Raw genomic sequence first — 14,508 nt, 5'->3', positions numbered from 1 at the left:
AGAGGCGAGGCGATAGACACACAGCACGCCCCTTCATTTCACGGTGGCGTCTCCCTGACCGAATCGGGCTGTGGCTCCGAAAACAAAGGAGAAAGAAAAATAGGAAGTAAAACTGCCAACAGTAGCCTGTGTTCCGATGCACTTACCCGCCCAAGTACTGACAAGGGCCAAAGTTGTTACGCATCGGCATTCGGACATTTCCTTTCATTTTCTCTTTATCGGTTGAGAACCAGTGTATTGAGCACACTATGGCCATTGGCGAGTGAATGCTGTAGCGCTTCCCGACAGGTCGGGTTCGGAACCTCTGTCAACTTCCACGCAGGGTGGTCATCACACTCGCCAGCTGAAATCGGCGCTGCCTTTTCGTAGTAGTAAAAGCGTAGTGGCCCGTGGGGGGATCGAACCCACGACCTTCGCGTTATTAGCACGACGCTCTAACCAACTGAGCTAACGGGCCTCGACAGATGCAGTTGCTCAGGCCTACGCTGGAACCGTGTGGCATGAAGCCATACACCATTTCTATGGCCGTCGTGTGTCTGCTTCCCTCGTCTATATTCTGCTGACTGTCACGAAACAGTAGCTATATTGCGAGCAGGACGGGAAACGGCAGCTCGGACAGCTCAAACTTGTCACGAGTAGTGTGGAAAAAATTCCGTTCCGGTACCGGGAATCGAACCCGGGCCTCCTGGGTGAAAGCCAGGTATCCTAGCCACTAGACCACACCGGATCTGTGCGTCTCTTTAACGGTTCGGACGGTCCCTTGGCGCATTTCGTGCCGAGTCCCGCGTCGGCGCCCATCTCTCTTTACGAGCATCTTTGCGCATGCTGACTGGCAAGGCGCGCACCTCAAACGTCTCAGAGCAATGCTTTTGGCTTCATGCTCTGCTGGGAGAAGAGGAAAAGGGAAGCTGTAAGTAGCAATAACAGGAAGTAAACATTTTCCCGCTGAAGCGTTGTGGATAACAAACAAGAAATAAGTTGGGGCCCCAGCAACAGCACCACCATCAGTCACAGAAAATTAAATGCCCCGGGTGAGGATCGAACTCACGACCTTAAGATTATGAGACTTACGCGCTGCCTACTGCGCTACCGAGGCACCGGTGAACCGTTTGTCCTGGAAACTGGGTAAGTATCACACCGAATGTTAGACGTGAAGACACTGTACTTCCTGGATAACGTGTTCTGTTTGCTACACGTGCATTGCCGGCCCAGTTGATTGCGGTGTTGCTGCAGCTTTTGCAACGATAGGCAGCACTCCTTGTCGTTAAAGTTCAGTGCCTCGGAGGCACCTGGACACAGCAACTTGTGAGGCCAGGCCGACGCTAGTCTATAGAACATGATGCGAGCGTCCCAGTGGGGACCCGCTAGTGCTGCGTTCTCGGTTCTTCTCAAGGGAATCCAGCTATACATTCTTGTGGATCGTGCATGTCAAGCGCGCAAGCCACACGGCAGCATTACCGCGGGAAAAGCAAAATGATGCATCGGCCGGGAATCGAACCCGGGCCGCCCGCGTGGCAGGCGAGCATTCTACCACTGAACCACCGATGCTCCGGTCGGTATCAACTTCAAGCTGCTTCCCGAGCAGTTGTCTTAAGGGAAAGTGGGACTGTCGTCAAACGCCATAGCATTCTGTCGAGAAGATGCTGCAGACGCTGAACCCTGCACTGTACTGCTTAAAATCGCCGCCAGAACGCCGTCCTCTGCGTACTCTTGCGTCGCCAGAGCCGACTCTTGCCAAAGGATGCGAAATGTGCGCGGATATGCTGTCCGAATGCGTCTGGATGTGCTCCCCTAGCCTACCTCGAAATGCGCCTGCCAGGTACCATCACCTTCGGCCGCTGCCGACAGGCGGGAAGCCGACACAGTGCGGCGCCGGGGCGCTCCCCTGTGCGGTGGTGGTGTAATGGTCAGCATAGTTGCCTTCCAAGCAGTTGATCCGGGTTCGATTCCCGGCCACCGCAGCAGGCTTTTAATTTCGCGTATGGGTACTTTTGCCACGCGCCTTGAAATTAATGTTTTGTTTTCCTCCCTGTTACTCGCTGCAGACCAGCCTGTAGTGTGTCTCGACTTGTCTCGACTTTGCTCGGCTGACGCGAGAGCTGACGCTCTCAAATCGGCCTATATCAAAACAACAAGCACGAGAAACGACTGAGAGAGATAAGGAGAGGCGAGGCGATAGACACACAGCACGCCCCTTCATTTCACGGTGGCGTCTCCCTGACCGAATCGGGCTGTGGCTCCGAAAACAAAGGAGAAAGAAAAATAGGAAGTAAAACTGCCAACAGTACCCTGTGTTCCGATGCACTTACCCGCCCAAGTACTGACAAGGGCCAAAGTTGTTACGCATCGGCATTCGGACATTTCCTTTCATTTTCTCTTTATCGGTTGAGAACCAGTGTATTGAGCACACTATGGCCATTGGCGAGTGAATGCTGTAGCGCTTCCCGACAGGTCGGGTTCGGAACCTCTGTCAACTTCCACGCAGGGTGGTCATCACACTCGCCAGCTGAAATCGGCGCTGCCTTTTCGTAGTAGTAAAAGCGTAGTGGCCCGTGGGGGGATCGAACCCACGACCTTCGCGTTATTAGCACGACGCTCTAACCAACTGAGCTAACGGGCCTCGACAGATGCAGTTGCTCAGGCCTACGCTGGAACCGTGTGGCATGAAGCCATACACCATTTCTATGGCCGTCGTGTGTCTGCTTCCCTCGTCTATATTCTGCTGACTGTCACGAAACAGTAGCTATATTGCGAGCAGGACGGGAAACGGCAGCTCGGACAGCTCAAACTTGTCACGAGTAGTGTGGAAAAAATTCCGTTCCGGTACCGGGAATCGAACCCGGGCCTCCTGGGTGAAAGCCAGGTATCCTAGCCACTAGACCACACCGGATCTGTGCGTCTCTTTAACGGTTCGGACGGTCCCTTGGCGCATTTCGTGCCGAGTCCCGCGTCGGCGCCCATCTCTCTTTACGAGCATCTTTGCGCATGCTGACTGGCAAGGCGCGCACCTCAAACGTCTCAGAGCAATGCTTTTGGCTTCATGCTCTGCTGGGAGAAGAGGAAAAGGGAAGCTGTAAGTAGCAATAACAGGAAGTAAACATTTTCCCGCTGAAGCGTTGTGGATAACAAACAAGAAATAAGTTGGGGCCCCAGCAACAGCACCACCATCAGTCACAGAAAATTAAATGCCCCCGGTGAGGATCGAACTCACGACCTTATGATTATGAGACTTACGCGCTGCCTACTGCGCTACCGAGGCACCGGTTAACCGTTTGTCCTGGAAACTGGGTAAGTATCACACCGAATGTTAGACGTGAAGACACTGTACTTCCTGGATAACGTGTTCTGTTTGCTACACGTGCATTGCCGGCCCAGTTGATTGCGGTGTTGCTGCAGCTTTTGCAACGATAGGCAGCACTCCTTGTCGTTAAAGTTCAGTGCCTCGGAGGCACCTGGACACAGCAACTTGTGAGGCCAGGCCGACGCTAGTCTACAGAACATGATGCGAGCGTCCCAGTGGGGACCCGCTAGTGCTGCGTTCTCGGTTCTTCTCAAGGGAATCCAGCTATACATTCTTGTGGATCGTGCATGTCAAGCGCGCAAGCCACACGGCAGCATTACCGCGGGAAAAGCAAAATGATGCATCGGCCGGGAATCGAACCCGGGCCGCCCGCGTGGCAGGCGAGCATTCTACCACTTTTTTTTTCTTTTTTTTTTTCTTTTCTTTTTTTCTTTATTTTTTTCTTTTTTAAGGGCCTCCCAACTCCCCTTATAGCCCTCCTTGCTCTCACCAAAATATGCCTTCATCGGCGAGCTTCAACGCTATCATATCTGTCGTGGTGGTATACGCCCGTCGCGGACGGCTTCTCTCGTGGATCATGTCGTGAAAATCTAATAAGAAATGAAAAGTCTTCCACAAAATCAAATTTTCTGTTATCCTTGAAATGCACAATAAAAGACACTGCATCTCTGCAGACGATGAAAATGTCAAAATAAAATATCCATCCTAAAAGAAGCCACGGGCGACTACGAGCAAAATGTCTGAATAGAGTTCTTCGTTAAAAGAAACACAAGAAATTCAATGACCATTCTTGGTGAACAAGATGCGCGTGGAGAGGACAAACTAAAAACTCACTACGAAGTCCATAAGAAGTAAGTAATAAAATAAAAGTAAAATAATATTGTCACTTCCATATGAGAAACGAAACGCACCACTGCTGTGATCCAAATGAAAGTAGTATAAAAAGCATTTTTCTTCCGTAACGCATTATAGCCTCACACACGCATCAAAACCATCGGGTCAAAGGCAAACAAAAATGATTGAAAAATGAACAAGAATAGATAGCCTCTTCAGTCTTCAACACAGTTTTCCGTATATCAATGATTGAACGTTTTTGCGTAACCATGTTGTAACGCAGCACGCAGAAAATTAGCAAAGAGTTGGTTGTAATTCTTCAGCCGCTGTACATGAGAATGTGCATCCCACAAGTACGCTAAATACGTAGACGCATCCTGAACGTGGCACTCCAGAATTGCGTAGACCGTGTGGCCTAGGAGCCACACCGTTGCATTGTGCTTGGTGCGAGGGAAGGGTTGGAACCCTGGCGCAAGAACATCACTGACAGTCACGTGTGAGGGTGTCGTCCGGTTGATCAGAGCCACCATGACCCTACACAGGGCCCAGACTGGTGCCACAAAACGACACTGAAAGCGATGCTCCCTTGTGTCCGGAACGCCACAAGCACCACAGTTGGCAGATGGCAGCAGACGGATGTCCGAAAGACGTTGGTTTGTGGCCACCGTATTGTTGACCAGTTTATACCACTGGGACCGAACGCCGGAGGGCAACACGGGATGATGAACATTAAGCCAGACCTGCCGCCAGTTGGTCGCGGGGAAGCGAAGAGCGAGCTTGTGAGGGGGTGGCCTCCCCACCATTGCCGCATACAGTCGGCGAACATTCCGGTTCCTGTCCAGCGCCGCTTCCAGGACATAGCTCCGCTGCAGGTAGTAAGCTCTGACGTAGCCGAGTTGATACGGGATGCCCACAACGGACACCGGTGCGCTCTCGGAGGGCGGTCGGTAGGCGACGAGCATGGCCGCCGCCGTTCCATCCGGGCTGTCAACCTGCAGGGCGGCCGTGCGGTGCACCAGCAGCGCCGAACACTTCCGGGAAAAATCTACGAGGCCGAGTCCCCCGAAGGTGGTGTCGAGGACACACGTTGCCGCCCGAACCTTGAAAATTTCGTGGCGCCACAGGAGCCAGTACGCGGCCTGCGAAAACGATCGGGCGAGGGGTCGCGGAACGTCCAGGAGCTGTGCCACGTACCAGGCCTTAGAATACACGGCGCTGTTAATGAGGTCGACTTTCTGGAGGAGTGTGAGACGTCGGCTGGCGTAAGTCTTACATAGGCCTTTGACATGATTCAGTAGCCGGCGCCAGGTGCGCGCCCGCATCTGCTGAGGATTAGCGGTTACATCAAGTCCCAAGATCGTATGAGTACGGACTACTCGAAACCATGTCTGATCGGGATCCACTTCGCAATTTCCTAAAGGAATCAGCACAGTCTTCCTTGGATTAATCAGGGCACCCGACGCACATTCATACCACCGCAGTAAGGGCCGTATTTGATGAAAATCATTGTCGTCGCCGATAAAAACACCTACGTCATCAGCATAAGCGAGACACGTCACTGAGGCACGATGAATATCCACGCCGCCTATCGTGCGGTCCAGCGCACGCAGCAGTGGGTCCAAAGCAATTACAAAAAGGTACATAGATAAGGGACAGCCCTGTCGCACCGATCTACTAAGAACTATATGTGGCGTTCGCCATCCATTAATTGTCACTACCGAACTGGCCCCTGTCAGGAAATGACGTATCACGCGAATGAAGCGGAAGCCAAAGCCCATCCTTTCCATAACGTGCATCAAATAATCGTGGCTCATCCTGTCAAACGCATTGGCAAAGTCCACAGAAAGGACAGCTGCTGAAAGTCGGTGGACGGCGGAGTATGCGATGACGTCACGATAGGTAGATGCCGCATTGAAAATGGTACGCCTCTTAACGCCGCATGATTGAAAGGGACAGATGACTTTGTCCATTACTGCCTGTAACTTCGCTGCAACACATCTGGCGGCCAACTTGTAATCAGCATTCAACAGCGTAATCGGCCGCAGATCGGTGACCCGGCACGTACCCCGTTTTTTGGGGATCAGAACAATGTGCCCTTCGAGAAACTGACTCGGGATGACAACGCCGCGAAGCACTTCGTTCACCACTACCGTAAACTTGTCCCCTACAATGTCCCAGAAAGTAACATAAAACTCTGTAGGAAGACCGTCGGGGCCAGGCGACTTGCCCGTTGTACTAGCTTTCAAGATCTGGAAGACTTCCTGGTTCGACATCTCTGCAACCAGCTCTTCACGGTCAGGGTCGGACATGCAGTCGGCTAAGTCTTCTAATAAAATTCGCATGGCTTCGCCGTCCGCGGCAGTATCGTGAAAAAGCGAAGTATAATAGTCGGCGATATGGCGGACAACTTCGTGCCGCTGCGATAAGACAATCCCCGCATCAGTTTCCAACGCATCAATATACTTTTTGCGAGCCTGTTTCTTCTCCCGGGCAAGATGATAGAGGGACGGCTCCTCGTCATCAACGTGGCACAAGGGACGGCTCCGAATCATTAAACCCTTCGACCTTTCCCGGTGCAGCCGCAGAATCCTAGCTTTAATTTTGCCCAGACGGAGTCTAAAGTTCGCGTCGGGGGCAACAGGTGAATTAATAGCATCCTGGAGGCACTGCTGATAGAATGCCAACGTACGCCTGTGCCAGTAACTTGCTTCTCTACTATATAATTGCGCCGCCTTCCGCAGAAGCGGTTTGGCATGCGCCACCCACCACTCGATGCAGGACCCGTAATGATGGACCTTTGCTAAACACTGCTGCCATGCGACACGCAGCTCTGCACGGAGCCCTTCGGCACCCAGATACCCGGTATTTAATTTCCAGTATGCTGCGAGTGATTGCGCGCGACAGCACTGCAACCGCAAAGCACACACGTAGCCACAATGATCACTCATGGCGACAGGCAGAACTTCGACGGCGCATAAAGCATCTGTTAGCTCCCGTGAAACATAGATCCTATCTATTCTACTGGCCCCGCCAGTAGAAAAGTGCGTATACTGCGTCAGGGTTGGGTGGTAGTGACGCCACGTATCACGCAAGTCGACTGCAGTTAAAAGGGTGTTCAGTTCTGCACATTTAGTGGGGGTGGGATACTGGTCCGCATTAGCAACAACACAATTAAAATCACCGCCGAATATAAGAGGACGAGCCGTAGCTAAAAAGGGACAGACGTCCGTGGTAAAGAAACGAGCTCTTGTGCGTTTTTGATCAGTCCCCGAGGGCACATAGACGTTGACAAATTGGACACCCTCAATAACACACGCCAGTACACGACCATCTGGGAGAAGTCTGATGTCCGTAGGTTCGAAAAACGACTTATATAAAATTGCTGTGCCACAGTTATTGTCACTATTAAGGTTGTAAATAACATCGTAACCTGGAATATTGCTAAAAACATCACTAGACACTTCTTGAAGAAGAGCAATACTAAAGTTTCCATGATATAAAACATCTTTAAAGGCAGCTACCTTGTGCACCGCTGAGATTCCGGCAACGTTTAAAGTCAAAACGGAAAACACACTCGGTGGGAGTGAATGCGTTGACATTTTAAACAGATGGACAAGACAAAACAATATAAAAAGCACCAACGAAGTGATAAAACGCCGGACTTATACTTAAATGAATGGCAGTTGGCATAAAATGGAAATCGCAATATTCTTAAAAGACTGTAGTGGTTGGTAGCAAATCTACAAAGATATGGCACAACAATACACTGGACACAGTTCAAGACACATCCGTTCCTAGGTCAATTGCATGTAGGTGATCTCATGACAACGGTGTGGGTCTGCGGCCATTCCTACTGTCCCCCCTCGTCCTCCTGCTGCTGCCACCACGGGCTGTGACTGTCAGGTGGCGGGGGTGGTCGTGCGTCGCCCGGCGTCTGGGTGGCCTCCGCCTGGCCGCCGCGCGATGCCACGGCCGGCTGTGACGGTACAGAATGTTTGCGCGGGCGCTGTGGTAATTGCTCGCTGCCCTGTTCTAATTTACGTTTCGCAGCGGCAAAGTCCTGTTCCTTTCCGGCACTGAGAAACTGTTTCAATCGTTCAGTGTGTGCGCGAATTTTCTCTGTCCTCGCGGGGCTGCTACTACGCGAGGAACCCTGTGACATTGCCTCACTTTCACTGCCACTCTCCGTGGCTTGCGGATGCGCGAAGGCGACCGGGTTCGGATCCTTGACCTGTTTACCCTTGCCCCGCGGGCGACGTGGCTTTTTAGTTTCCGCTGAAGGCGTGACACTATCGGCAGAAGTAGGCACCGGAAGGGGCGGCGGGGGTAAAGAAGCGTCTGTCACCTCCACCGATGCCGAGTCAACGGCATCAGCATTAAAGGAGCGTTCCTCCCTTTCGTCGTCATCACGGTCGGTCGGGGCAGGCGGGTCCTGGACAACCTCCATTTCCTCCTGCCCGACAGTCGCGTTACGATGTCCCGCGACAGACGTGTCTTCGACGGAAGCAACGGCCGTCGGTCGCTCGGCCGGTCGGTCGGTCGGACCGGGAAAGGGTCTTCCGGCTACAACCTCGCTCAGAAGGGGCACCAATGTGACGCCTCCACCCACAACATCTTCGCGTGGTAACTGAACAGGCCGCCGTCGAGGGCAGTCACCCCTCAAATGTTCCGTAGAATGACAGACGGCACATGTCGGCGGTTGCCCGATATATGAGACCTGTGCACGAACCCCACCGATTACAAAGTACGAAGGGATGTGTTGTTTCAGGTCCATCCGTACACTACGGACACCACTAGCAACTTTGTAACGATAGGCACTGGACCATTTCTCCATGGTAATGTTCAAAACGTCACCAAATCGCGACAAGGCACGAGACAAAATTTGATCAGGGCATTCCGGCGGTACATTAAAAACACGGACAGATCGAATTCCAAACCCTGACGCCACAATTTGCACATTACTAATACTGCCGTCGGAATGCTTAAAACGACGTGTGCCACCAAATTTAGCAACAAATTTTTCACACATGTCCCCAGAGGTAAATTTTAAGAACAAGCAATATTGTACAAAGTCCAATTGAAAGGTGTCTACAATTTCTTCCGGTATTTTTAAGTCTTCGAATAACCATTCGTGTATTTCAAACGCGGTAGGGCGGACGGCACTTCTATCAAATACACACTGAGCGGTGTTAGCTCTCGAAAATGTCGACATGATGTTACTTACAGACCGTGAAAGATGAAATCACGAAGAACGAAGCGCCTAAGTCCGGCGAAGTAAACAAACCGACGACGGCTGCAGAGCTCCGCGCGACGTGCTGCCTGGTGCTTTCCGCGCAGACGTCTGAAGGGAAAGTGGGACTGCCGTCCAGCGCCGTGGCATCCTCTCGAGAGAATGCTACAAACGCTGAATCCTGCGCTGCACTGCTTAAAAATGACGCCCGAACGCGATCGTCTAAGTAGTGTTGCGGCGCACGCACGCGACGACTCTTGCCAAAGGACGCGAAATGTGCGTAGAGACGCTGTCTGGATGCGCTCGCCTACCCCGTAATGCGCCTGCTGCTGCGACCACCTTCAGCCGCCGCCGACAGGCGGGAAGCAGACACAGCGCGGCGTGCGCGGAAGAAAACCGTGCGGTGGTGGTGTAATGGTCAGCATAGTTGCCTTCCAAGCAGTTGATCCGGGTTCGATTCCCGGCCACCGCAGCCTGCGTTTTACTTCTGCGTATGAGTACTTTTGCCACGCGTCATTAAATTAATGTTTCTTTCCTCCTCTTACTGGCTGCAGGCCACCCTATATTGTGTGCGTCGATTCCGCTTGAGTCTCGACTTGTCTCGACTTTGCTCGGCTGACGCGAGAGCTGACGCTCTCCAATCGGCCTATATCAGAAGGACAAGCACGCGAAACGACTGAGAGAGGTATGGCGAGGCGGGCACAACATTACTTATGCCTCAAGTAAAGACCTGCTGCCTGTTATCGTGCATTGTGTGATTTTACATGTTCTGTCAGACAAATTCAGTTTTATTACTAGCACATTTCTTTTTTTCTTTGTTGAAAATTTTACAACACGCTCCTTCATTTCACTGTGGCCGCACGGCGCGACTTGGCATACCGAGAGGCAAAACGTGGCGCCAGTGCCCTAGACCGAATAGCGCTGCAGCTCCGAAACCGACGAGAAAAGAGAAATACGAATTGAAACTGTCGGCAGCGCCCTGTGTTCGCAGGCGGTCACCCGCCCAAGCACTGACAACGCCCAGCGTCGCGCAGTAGCGGTGATCGGACGACAAACTGTGTGTTCAGCGTGCTGTGACCTGTGAAGTGTTTTAGCGCGTCCCGACAAGTCGCTTTCGGGTCCCCTATCAGCTCCCACACAATGTGACGATTTCTTTGTCACCATACTTGCCCGGGGAAATCGGCGTTGCCTTTTTGAAGTAGTAAAATCGAAGTGGCCCGTGGGGGGATCGAACCCACGACCTTCGCGTTATTAGCACGACGCTCTAACCAACTGAGCTAACGGGCCTCGGTGCACTCCGTCTTCCAGCGCTTAGACGGAGTGGCTCTGCGTATTTACAGGTAACATTTCTATGGTAGCAGTCCAACAGTGGACCAGGGTCTCTTCTCCCTTTATTCCGCTGCTCGTAGTCATTTCATTGCGTGCCCGTTTCTCTCGACTGTTTTCAGCTCACGTTTATGAACCAGTAGCTATAACGCGAGGAGGACGTGAAACAGCATTTCGCAGGGTCCAAACTTGTCGTGTTTTGTTCCGAAAAAATTACATTCCGGTACCGGGAATCGAACCCGGGCCTCCTGGGTGAAAGCCAGGTATCCTAGCCACTAGACCACACCGGACGCGCACGCTTATTTTTGGGGTTTACACCCCCTCCACTGGCTTTCCGTGTCGCACTTTCCCTGTTTGCGAGCATCTTTTCGCTCTCCCATGCCGAGGCGCGCATGGCAAAAGTCACAGTCCGTTGCTTTTGGCCTCGTTGTTACAGGGGTAGGAGGAAAAGCAAAGCTGTGAGTAGTAATATTTATTTACTTATTTCGCAAGTAAAGACCTGCAGCCTGTCATTATATAGCAGGTCATACACTGTGTGACTTTACATGTTATATCATACGAAATTCAGTTTTATTACTAGTACATTTTTTCTTGAAAATTTCACAAAAGAACTGCAAGTAGTAATAACGGGAAGTAAGCATTTTCACGCTGAGTTGTTGAAGCCTTATGGATAACAAACTACAAGCTGTTTTGCTCCTTCGCAACCCCAGAGCCGTCAATTTAGCTGTGAACGGAAGTAAATTAAATGCCCCGGGTGAGGATCGAACTCACGACCTTAAGATTATGAGACTTACGCGCTGCCTACTGCGCTACCGAGGCACGTGATGGCCAAACCTTCTGGTATCTCGGCAAGTAGCAAATACTAGTGGTAGAGAGTCTGCACTTGCTGGCTCATTTTTTCTGTTACTACACGTGCATTCCCGGCGCTGCAGGCAACTTGCGATGATAGGCCGACGCCAGTATGCACAATAGCACGCAGGAGTCCAAACGAGAAGACGTGCGCGCTGCGTGTTTGGTTGTTTCCACACGGAATCCCGCGGTTCATTCTCGTGGCCCACGCACTTCGAGTGCGAAGGACACGCAGCTCCACTATCGGGGAAAAAACAAAATGATGCATCGGCCGGGAATCGAACCCGGGCCGCCCGCGTGGCAGGCGAGCATTCTACCACTGAACCACCGATGCTCAGCTAGTTTGCAGCTTCCTTGTGCTTTCCGCGGCAGACGTCTGAAGGGAAAGTGGGACTGCCGTCCAGCGCCGTGGCATCCTCTCGAGAGAATGCTACAAACGCTGAATCCTGCGCTGCACTGCTTAAAAATGACGCCCGAACGCGATCGTCTAAGTAGTGTTGCGGCGCACGCACGCGACGACTCTTGCCAAAGGACGCGAAATGTGCGTAGAGACGCTGTCTGGATGCGCTCGCCTACCCCGTAATGCGCCTGCTGCTGCGACCACCTTCAGCCGCCGCCGACAGGCGGGAAGCAGACACAGCGCGGCGTGCGCGGAAGAAAAGCGTGCGGTGGTGGTGTAATGGTCAGCATAGTTGCCTTCCAAGCAGTTGATCCGGGTTCGATTCCCGGCCACCGCAGCCTGCGTTTTACTTCTGCGTATGAGTACTTTTGCCACGCGTCATTAAATTAATGTTTCTTTCCTCCTCTTACTGGCTGCAGGCCACCCTATATTGTGTGCGTCGATTCCGCTTGAGTCTCGACTTGTCTCGACTTTGCTCGGCTGACGCGAGAGCTGACGCTCTCCAATCGGCCTATATCAGAAGGACAAGCACGCGAAACGACTGAGAGAGGTATGGCGAGGCGGGCACAACATTACTTATGCCTCAAGTAAAGACCTGCTGCCTGTTATCGTGCATTGTGTGATTTTACATGTTCTGTCAGACAAATTCAGTTTTATTACTAGCACATTTCTTTTTTTCTTTGTTGAAAATTTTACAACACGCTCCTTCATTTCACTGTGGCCGCACGGCGCGACTTGGCATACCGAGAGGCAAAACGTGGCGCCAGTGCCCTAGACCGAATAGCGCTGCAGCTCCGAAACCGACGAGAAAAGAGAAATACGAATTGAAACTGTCGGCAGCGCCCTGTGTTCGCAGGCGGTCACCCGCCCAAGCACTGACAACGCCCAGCGTCGCGCAGTAGCGGTGATCGGACGACAAACTGTGTGTTCAGCGTGCTGTGACCTGTGAAGTGTTTTAGCGCGTCCCGACAAGTCGCTTTCGGGTCCCCTATCAGCTCCCACACAATGTGACGATTTCTTTGTCACCATACTTGCCCGGGGAAATCGGCGTTGCCTTTTTGAAGTAGTAAAATCGAAGTGGCCCGTGGGGGGATCGAACCCACGACCTTCGCGTTATTAGCACGACGCTCTAACCAACTGAGCTAACGGGCCTCGGTGCACTCCGTCTTCCAGCGCTTAGACGGAGTGGCTCTGCGTATTTACAGGTAACATTTCTATGGTAGCAGTCCAACAGTGGACCAGGGTCTCTTCTCCCTTTATTCCGCTGCTCGTAGTAATTTCATTGCGTGCCCGTTTCTCTCGACTGTTTTCAGCTCACGTTTATGAACCAGTAGCTATAACGCGAGGAGGACGTGAAACAGCATTTCGCAGGGTCCAAACTTGTCGTGTTTTGTTCCGAAAAAATTACATTCCGGTACCGGGAATCGAACCCGGGCCTCCTGGGTGAAAGCCAGGTATCCTAGCCACTAGACCACACCGGACGCGCACGCTTATTTTTGGGGTTTACACCCCCTCCACTGGCTTTCCGTGTCGCACTTTCCCTGTTTGCGAGCATCTTTTCGCTCTCCCATGCCGAGGCGCGCATGGCAAAAGTCACAGTCCGTTGCTTTTGGCCTCGTTGTTACAGGGGTAGGAGGAAAAGCAAAGCTGTGAGTAGTAATATTTATTTACTTATTTCGCAAGTAAAGACCTGCAGCCTGTCATTATATAGCAGGTCATACACTGTGTGACTTTACATGTTATATCATACGAAATTCAGTTTTATTACTAGTACATTTTTTCTTGAAAATTTCACAAAAGAACTGCAAGTAGTAATAACGGGAAGTAAGCATTTTCACGCTGAGTTGTTGAAGCCTTATGGATAACAAACTACAAGCTGTTTTGCTCCTTCGCAACCCCAGAGCCGTCAATTTAGCTGTGAACGGAAGTAAATTAAATGCCCCGGGTGAGGATCGAACTCACGACCTTAAGATTATGAGACTTACGCGCTGCCTACTGCGCTACCGAGGCACGTGATGGCCAAACCTTCTGGTATCTCGGCAAGTAGCAAATACTAGTGGTAGAGAGTCTGCACTTGCTGGCTCATTTTTTCTGTTACTACACGTGCATTCCCGGCGCTGCAGGCAACTTGCGATGATAGGCCGACGCCAGTATGCACAATAGCACGCAGGAGTCCAAACGAGAAGACGTGCGCGCTGCGTGTTTGGTTGTTTCCACACGGAATCCCGCGGTTCATTCTCGTGGCCCACGCACTTCGAGTGCGAAGGACACGCAGCTCCACTATCGGGGAAAAAACAAAATGATGCATCGGCCGGGAATCGAACCCGGGCCGCCCGCGTGGCAGGCGAGCATTCTACCACTGAACCACCGATGCTCAGCTAGTTTGCAGCTTCCTTGTGCTTTCCGCGGCAGACGTCTGAAGGGAAAGTGGGACTGCCGTCCAGCGCCGTGGCATCCTCTCGAGAGAATGCTACAAACGCTGAATCCTAACACGCGATCTAGTGTAATGACGCCCGAACGCGATCGTCTAAGTAGTGTTGCGGCGCACGCACGCGACGACTCTTGCCA

General features: G+C 52.0%; 18 non-coding genes across 18 annotated transcripts; 3 read left to right on the top strand and 15 right to left on the bottom strand.

Moving 5' to 3' along the window:
• Positions 1-383: 383 nt before the first annotated feature.
• On the bottom strand, positions 384-457 carry Trnai-aau (transfer RNA isoleucine (anticodon AAU)). Its single transcript has one exon. It is a non-coding gene; the product is annotated as a tRNA-Ile (tRNA).
• Positions 458-655: 198 nt separating this feature from the next.
• Trnae-uuc (transfer RNA glutamic acid (anticodon UUC)) lies at positions 656-727 on the bottom strand. Its single transcript has one exon. It is a non-coding gene; the product is annotated as a tRNA-Glu (tRNA).
• A 296-nt stretch (positions 728-1,023) lies between these two features.
• Positions 1,024-1,096, bottom strand: Trnam-cau (transfer RNA methionine (anticodon CAU)). Its single transcript has one exon. It is a non-coding gene; the product is annotated as a tRNA-Met (tRNA).
• A 381-nt stretch (positions 1,097-1,477) lies between these two features.
• Positions 1,478-1,548, bottom strand: Trnag-gcc (transfer RNA glycine (anticodon GCC)). Its single transcript has one exon. It is a non-coding gene; the product is annotated as a tRNA-Gly (tRNA).
• Positions 1,549-1,889: 341 nt separating this feature from the next.
• Trnag-ucc (transfer RNA glycine (anticodon UCC)) lies at positions 1,890-1,961 on the top strand. The gene has a single exon. It is a non-coding gene; the product is annotated as a tRNA-Gly (tRNA).
• A 585-nt stretch (positions 1,962-2,546) lies between these two features.
• Trnai-aau (transfer RNA isoleucine (anticodon AAU)) lies at positions 2,547-2,620 on the bottom strand. Its single transcript has one exon. It is a non-coding gene; the product is annotated as a tRNA-Ile (tRNA).
• Positions 2,621-2,818: 198 nt separating this feature from the next.
• Trnae-uuc (transfer RNA glutamic acid (anticodon UUC)) lies at positions 2,819-2,890 on the bottom strand. The gene has a single exon. It is a non-coding gene; the product is annotated as a tRNA-Glu (tRNA).
• A 296-nt stretch (positions 2,891-3,186) lies between these two features.
• Trnam-cau (transfer RNA methionine (anticodon CAU)) lies at positions 3,187-3,259 on the bottom strand. Its single transcript has one exon. It is a non-coding gene; the product is annotated as a tRNA-Met (tRNA).
• A 6,506-nt stretch (positions 3,260-9,765) lies between these two features.
• On the top strand, positions 9,766-9,837 carry Trnag-ucc (transfer RNA glycine (anticodon UCC)). The gene has a single exon. It is a non-coding gene; the product is annotated as a tRNA-Gly (tRNA).
• A 741-nt stretch (positions 9,838-10,578) lies between these two features.
• On the bottom strand, positions 10,579-10,652 carry Trnai-aau (transfer RNA isoleucine (anticodon AAU)). Its single transcript has one exon. It is a non-coding gene; the product is annotated as a tRNA-Ile (tRNA).
• Positions 10,653-10,909: 257 nt separating this feature from the next.
• Trnae-uuc (transfer RNA glutamic acid (anticodon UUC)) lies at positions 10,910-10,981 on the bottom strand. The gene has a single exon. It is a non-coding gene; the product is annotated as a tRNA-Glu (tRNA).
• Positions 10,982-11,437: 456 nt separating this feature from the next.
• On the bottom strand, positions 11,438-11,510 carry Trnam-cau (transfer RNA methionine (anticodon CAU)). Its single transcript has one exon. It is a non-coding gene; the product is annotated as a tRNA-Met (tRNA).
• Positions 11,511-11,803: 293 nt separating this feature from the next.
• On the bottom strand, positions 11,804-11,874 carry Trnag-gcc (transfer RNA glycine (anticodon GCC)). Its single transcript has one exon. It is a non-coding gene; the product is annotated as a tRNA-Gly (tRNA).
• Positions 11,875-12,205: 331 nt separating this feature from the next.
• On the top strand, positions 12,206-12,277 carry Trnag-ucc (transfer RNA glycine (anticodon UCC)). The gene has a single exon. It is a non-coding gene; the product is annotated as a tRNA-Gly (tRNA).
• Positions 12,278-13,018: 741 nt separating this feature from the next.
• On the bottom strand, positions 13,019-13,092 carry Trnai-aau (transfer RNA isoleucine (anticodon AAU)). Its single transcript has one exon. It is a non-coding gene; the product is annotated as a tRNA-Ile (tRNA).
• A 257-nt stretch (positions 13,093-13,349) lies between these two features.
• On the bottom strand, positions 13,350-13,421 carry Trnae-uuc (transfer RNA glutamic acid (anticodon UUC)). The gene has a single exon. It is a non-coding gene; the product is annotated as a tRNA-Glu (tRNA).
• A 456-nt stretch (positions 13,422-13,877) lies between these two features.
• Trnam-cau (transfer RNA methionine (anticodon CAU)) lies at positions 13,878-13,950 on the bottom strand. The gene has a single exon. It is a non-coding gene; the product is annotated as a tRNA-Met (tRNA).
• Positions 13,951-14,243: 293 nt separating this feature from the next.
• On the bottom strand, positions 14,244-14,314 carry Trnag-gcc (transfer RNA glycine (anticodon GCC)). Its single transcript has one exon. It is a non-coding gene; the product is annotated as a tRNA-Gly (tRNA).
• Between the last annotated feature and the right edge of the window lie 194 nt (positions 14,315-14,508).

Source organism: Schistocerca gregaria, unplaced genomic scaffold (genome assembly GCF_023897955.1).
Source record: "Schistocerca gregaria isolate iqSchGreg1 unplaced genomic scaffold, iqSchGreg1.2 ptg000392l, whole genome shotgun sequence".
NCBI lineage: Eukaryota > Metazoa > Arthropoda > Insecta > Orthoptera > Acrididae > Schistocerca > Schistocerca gregaria.
Note: the sequence above shows the minus strand (reverse complement) of the source record. Positions and strands in the feature narration are given on the sequence as shown.